Raw genomic sequence first — 5,496 nt, 5'->3', positions numbered from 1 at the left:
GAGGAGTCTCCGGTCCTGCTCGGCATCCCGGAGATCCTCTCCCGTTAAGCTCAGGATAAACACGGCAAAGGAAAACGCAAAGCGGGGCTTCACGGCCCAAACCGCTAAAAAGCCTCCTCGCTTCCGCACGCCAACCGCCCGCTTTCCCACCACATTCCTCCGCCCGTCCCAGGGCGAGCGAGAGTGGCAGGTCTCGCAGTCTCTCTCTCTCTCTGTCCCTCTCTCTCCCTCCTTCTACAGTATCTCTCTCTCAGTCTCTCTCTCCCTCTCTCTCTCAGTCTGTCTCTCTCTGTTTCTTTCTCCCTCTGTCTCTCTCTCTCTTTCTCTCTCTCTCTTTCTCGCTCTCCTTCTGTCTCTCTCTCCCTCTGTCTCTCTCTCTCTCTACCTCTCGTTGTCGCTCTCCCGGCATGTTGTTGCAGTTTGTAATTTACGAGCCGAGTGGCCCTTGAACCTCATGTGCTGACATCACTCATCGGGCCCTCTTTATTGCACCTTCCAGTTGTTTACATGACTGGGACTTTTTTATTATCCAAACTACTGTTAGATGGGAAAAAGGTCTCTGTGGGGGTTTAATATTTTTTTTCCACCGGTGGCTGCATTTACTTCCCAAAAATCTCAGCATTTTACTGAGAGAATGAACCAAGTTTAAGATGAGAGTGAACTAGAGAAAGTAGGCAGAGCTGTAAGAGCAAGGTCTGACCTTGGTGAATTGATTAGACTGTGTGTGTGAGTGTATGTGTGTGTGTGCGTGTGTACGTGTGTACTGTGGGGGGGGGGGGGATAGGGTAAGGATCCCTTGGTGAATTGATTAGACTGTGCGTGAGAATGTGCGTGTGTGTGGGGGGGGCGGTTAGGGTTCGGATCCCCAGGTGAATTGTTGAAATTAGAGGCAGAGAGGGCTGCAGAGGTAAGTGTGTACATGAGGACAGTTTTGGGGGTGCGCTGGCATGGGGGTGCTATCGCTGTCGCGGTAAAGAGCCTGATGGGACATGCTGTGAAATACCAGGCTGCAGCCATAAAACCACCGTAAAACAAGGAGGCAATGAACAGAGCCGCCCCCTACAAGGGCTCCAGCAGCCCAGCACAGCCCAGCACAGCACAGCTACACCTCAGCCACATGGACAATCACACGGAGAAGCACTCATCCATTAAACAAAAAAAAACTTGTTTGAACGCTAGGTTCACAAATACTTTTTAAAATATAGTTTACCATGAAATTCTTGTCAGAAATGCAAAGAAATGCGGTGATGCTGGTGATTGAGTAATGATCAGCTGATGAGACTTGCATGAGATTGACATTGAGGTTCACCCAGGTGCAGGAGCAAGGATTCAGGGTCAACATCACCCCCTGGTGGTTCACTAGAAAACAGCATGTCTGAGGTTAAGGCAATGGCACAATTACAAGGAGCATATTAAGTCTCAAAACGACTCATAATATGGATTTATATCATACAATGGAAGTTTTTAGGGATCAATTAAATACTGATTAAATGTGCTTAATTAGTGGCATTGATATGTTTCATAATTTAGTAGTGTTGAATAGCTTGAGGTTTTGAGTATTGTCTGTGCAGTGTGGTTTGGAGCTGAATAAAATAAATAAATTACATTACATTACATTCATTTGGCAGACGCTTTTATCCAAAGCGACGTACAAGAAGTGCATTTTCATGATCGTAGACAACTGCTGAATCACAGGTTCAGTAAGGTACAATTACTTATTTTGTACAGCTATTTCTAGCGGAGAACAATGAACACTATCCTGGTCTAACATCTGCAAAGCCAAACTAGGCAGAAGATTAAGCTAGAGTATTAGGACAAATACAATTTACCAAGAAGTGCAGGGATGGGGCAACATGTAACAAGTGACAAGGAAAAAGGGTTGTTTTTTTTTTTTTTTTTTTGTTTTTTTTTAATATATATATATACACAGCATGGTGGTGGTTATTCTAGGTATAGTCTGAAGAGATGAGTCTTCAGGCCACGGCGGAAGATGGATAGTGAGGGGAGGTTCGGAGAGGGACGGGGAGTTCGTTCCACCACTGGGGAGCTAGGGTGGAGAAGCTCTGTGATCCCTTTGGGCGGGTGGGAGGGGTTACAAGACGCCCTGCTGCTGCAGAGCGGAGTGGTCGAGCAGGCACATAGAATTGAGTCATGTCCTGCAAGTAGATGGGGCTGTCCTGTTGGCGGCAGTGTAGGCAAGGGTCAGGGCTTTGAATCGGATCCTGGCAGCGACCGGTAGCCAGTGAAGTGATCGCAGCAGAGGAGTGACGTGGGAGAATTTGGGGAGGTTGTAGATGAGCCGGGCAGCGGCATTCTGAATCATCTGTAGTGGCTGTATGGCACAAGCTGGCAGGTTTGCAAGGAGAGAGTTGCAGTAATCAAGGCGAGAGGTCACCGTAGCCTGGACGAGCAGCTGGGTGGAGTGCGTCGTCAGGTATGGTCGAATCCTCCTGATGTTGTATAGGAGGAATCTGCAGGACCTTGATGTTGCCTTGATGTGCTCCTTGAGGTCCAGTTGGTCATCCAGGACCACCCCCAAGCTCTTGGCAGAGTGAGAGGCAGTCACTGTGGTGCCATCAACCGTGATTGAGAGTTCACGAAGCAAGGAGGTCTTGTGCGGGAAGAAGAGCAGCTCAGTTTTGTTGAGGTTGAGCTTCAGATGGTGGCTGGCCATCCAGGTGGAGATGTCAGCCAGGCAGGAAGAGATCTTATCATTGACCAGAGTGGCCGAGGGGGGAAAGAAAAGAAGAGTTGTGTGTCATCTGCATAACAATGATAGGAAAAACCATGTGAATTAATGACTGAACCAAGAGATCTGGTGTATAAGGAGAACAGCAGAGGACCCAGTACAGATCCCTGCGGCACTCCCGTAACAAGTGGATGAGAAGCAGAGGCAGACCCCTTCCAGGTGACCTGGTAGGTCCTATCTGCAAGATAGGAAGCGAACCAAGACAGGGCAGTCCCGGCAATTCCCATCCCAGCCAAGGTGGAGAGGAGTATTTTATGGTTGACCGTGTCAAAAGCTGCAGACAGGTCAAGAAGGATCAGGACAGAGGAAAGGCGTGAGGCTCTTGCAGTGGCAAGTGCCTCCGTCACAGCTAGGAGTGCAGTCTCTGTTGAGTGCCCAGATCGGAAGCCAGACTGGTGAGGGTCTAGCAGGTTGTTCTGATGGAGAAAAGAGGTTAATTGTTTAAGAACTGCTCGTTCGAGGGTTTTGGACAGAAAGGGTAGAAGGGATACGGGTCGATAATTTGCTACATCGGAGGGGTCTAAGGTGGGTTTTTTGAGTAGTGGGGTAACACGAGCCGTCTTAAAAACAGAGGGAACATGACCAGAGGAGAGAGAGGAATTAACAATTAGTAATTAAGATTTGCAATTAGGAGCAAATGGAGTGTTTCAGGCCCCTAGGGCAGGAAATCTGAAGAGCAGGTTTCTCCACTGTTCAGCATTGGGGGAGTGATTACACATTACCAGAATCTTTAAAGATATGAGGTCACCTCTTGCTGGTGTGTGCTGGTCCCAAGGCTAGTGCCAATCCAAACAGGATGCTCCATCCACTCAGCTACCCCAGAAAGAGACAAACGTTGGCTTGCGTTGCCAAATGAAGTTTTCAACACTTGCCGAGGTCTTAATTCCTCATAAAATCTTTGCTTTAAACAGCAAAACATATTGCCTCAAGATGTTGAAGTCGTAGCATATATTATTACAGCCACTGTGGTTCATAAAAAAAAAAACAGATCAGCACAATGCGCTTTGGGAATGAGAGGTCAGCCGTGTGTATGGCCCTGTGCAGTTCTGCAGGGCCGTGACTGTACTAAGCAGGACACGATGGCTTATTTTCTCTCCACTGCAGTGGGTTCACAGAGCAAACAGCTCATCGACATTCTTTAGGCTGAATCTCAAGAACGTGCTGATTGAAACACGAATGTTGCATGAATAGGTGACTCAAGCAATATGTAATGTTCCTATTTGCCGGTAATGTGTTTAAATTGCGTCACTTCGCAGAGGTCTGCTGAGATGTATACAGATCTTTGATCCCAGTGTTTTCCACACAGTTGTACTTGATTGTGGTTACTGTGACCCTTTAACACAAGGGTCTAGCAGTAGTAGAGCGTAAGAAAGCCTGAAGTATATCAAAATATTACACAGGCAGTGTTCGCTGTCCGTTTAGCAGTGCTTATTATTTACGGCGCCTTTGTTATGTCACAGTTTCCCCTGACCCCCAAGAAGTGACCCACCCCGAGCCCCGGAAACAAAAGCCCCATAACATTTGAGACAAAAACATAGTTTTGCTCGACTTAGCTATGTACTTCACAATTTTAGTTTTGTAATCAAACAGTTCACATATGGTTAAAGGGCAGATTCTTCGGTAGTATTAAAAAGGGTATTTTAATACATTTTGATCTCACCATGTATAAATTACAGCACTTTTTATACATACATTTTTGTGGCAAACCAGTTATTTGTATCTTGCAATGTAGCCTCCGTAGTTCTGTTCCTGAAGTCTTCTGTGGACAGTACTCACTGACACATCCACGCCTGCCTCCTGAAGAGTGTTTCTGATCTGTCAAACAGGTGTCATGTTGACAAGTGCCAATAACAGACTCCAAAGACAATCAAAAACCTAGAATGAAGACTAGATACTGAATGCCGTCTTATACCTGCACTAAGGAAGCAAATGAACACAGCTGACAAATCAGAAACACCTGGATAGAAGCCACTTGTCTCAAACATTATGGTGTCCTGAAATGGGGGGTTTATGTATACAAAGTGCTGAAAAAATGTATTTAAAATGCCCTTTAATAAAAGCTTAAAACTTTAACTATATGTGAATTGTTTGTGAGGGAGATAAGTAGCATTGGTACAGACAGCCTGTGACTAATTTTTTCTCACTGCAATTCCACTGCCCCAGTGTAGTTATTGCCAGACCAGAAATATCTCCCACCCTCCATCACAGACCAACAGTGTCTCTCTCCCTCAGAGAGAGCATCAATATCTCCCTCTCTCCATCAGTGACCATCTTTACCTCCCTCTCTCATCATAGAAACCATCAATATCTCCCTCTCACCAATAGCACCAATCAGAAACAAGGCCTTCGGCCAAATCCTGCACCCACTCAGGCCAAAGTCTTCAACCCAAGGGTTTGCCGAGGGGTACAACTTCCAGTTTGCAGCTTGATTCTCGGAGACCCTAAGTGATGTGAACTGGCTGGAACTGTACCCCCATACCCTCCCCCCTCCCCCCTCCTCGTAAAGATGGAGCAGTTCCCTCAAGAGGACCTCGTTTTCACACCTTGTCCTAGGTAGCATTTTGATTGGGCCTCGTTCCGTCATTTAGATAAATATACAGAGACATCGGATTACCCCCCCTCCCCACTCGCTCCTAATGAGGCACACCAAACCAGAGGCCGAAATAACAAGAGAAAACCGAAGACGTCAGTGCTCAGAGACGGCAGGGTTCAGGAAAGGTCCAGGTTCAAATGGTCTTACGTTTCAC

The 5,496-nt window shown here is 46.7% G+C and overlaps 1 long non-coding RNA gene across 1 annotated transcript; it reads right to left on the bottom strand.

Annotated features, from left to right (window-relative positions):
• Positions 1-837: 837 nt before the first annotated feature.
• On the bottom strand, positions 838-5,274 carry LOC135238306 (uncharacterized). The gene is made up of 3 exons (XR_010325092.1): positions 4,442-5,274; positions 3,498-3,562; positions 838-1,359 (listed from the first exon to the last, which is right to left on the bottom strand). It is a non-coding gene; the product is annotated as an uncharacterized LOC135238306 (long non-coding RNA).
• Between the last annotated feature and the right edge of the window lie 222 nt (positions 5,275-5,496).

This window comes from Anguilla rostrata, chromosome 13 (genome assembly GCF_018555375.3).
Source record: "Anguilla rostrata isolate EN2019 chromosome 13, ASM1855537v3, whole genome shotgun sequence".
Classification (NCBI taxonomy): Eukaryota; Metazoa; Chordata; class Actinopteri; order Anguilliformes; family Anguillidae; genus Anguilla; species Anguilla rostrata.
This window is presented reverse-complemented; position numbering and strand designations above follow the sequence as displayed.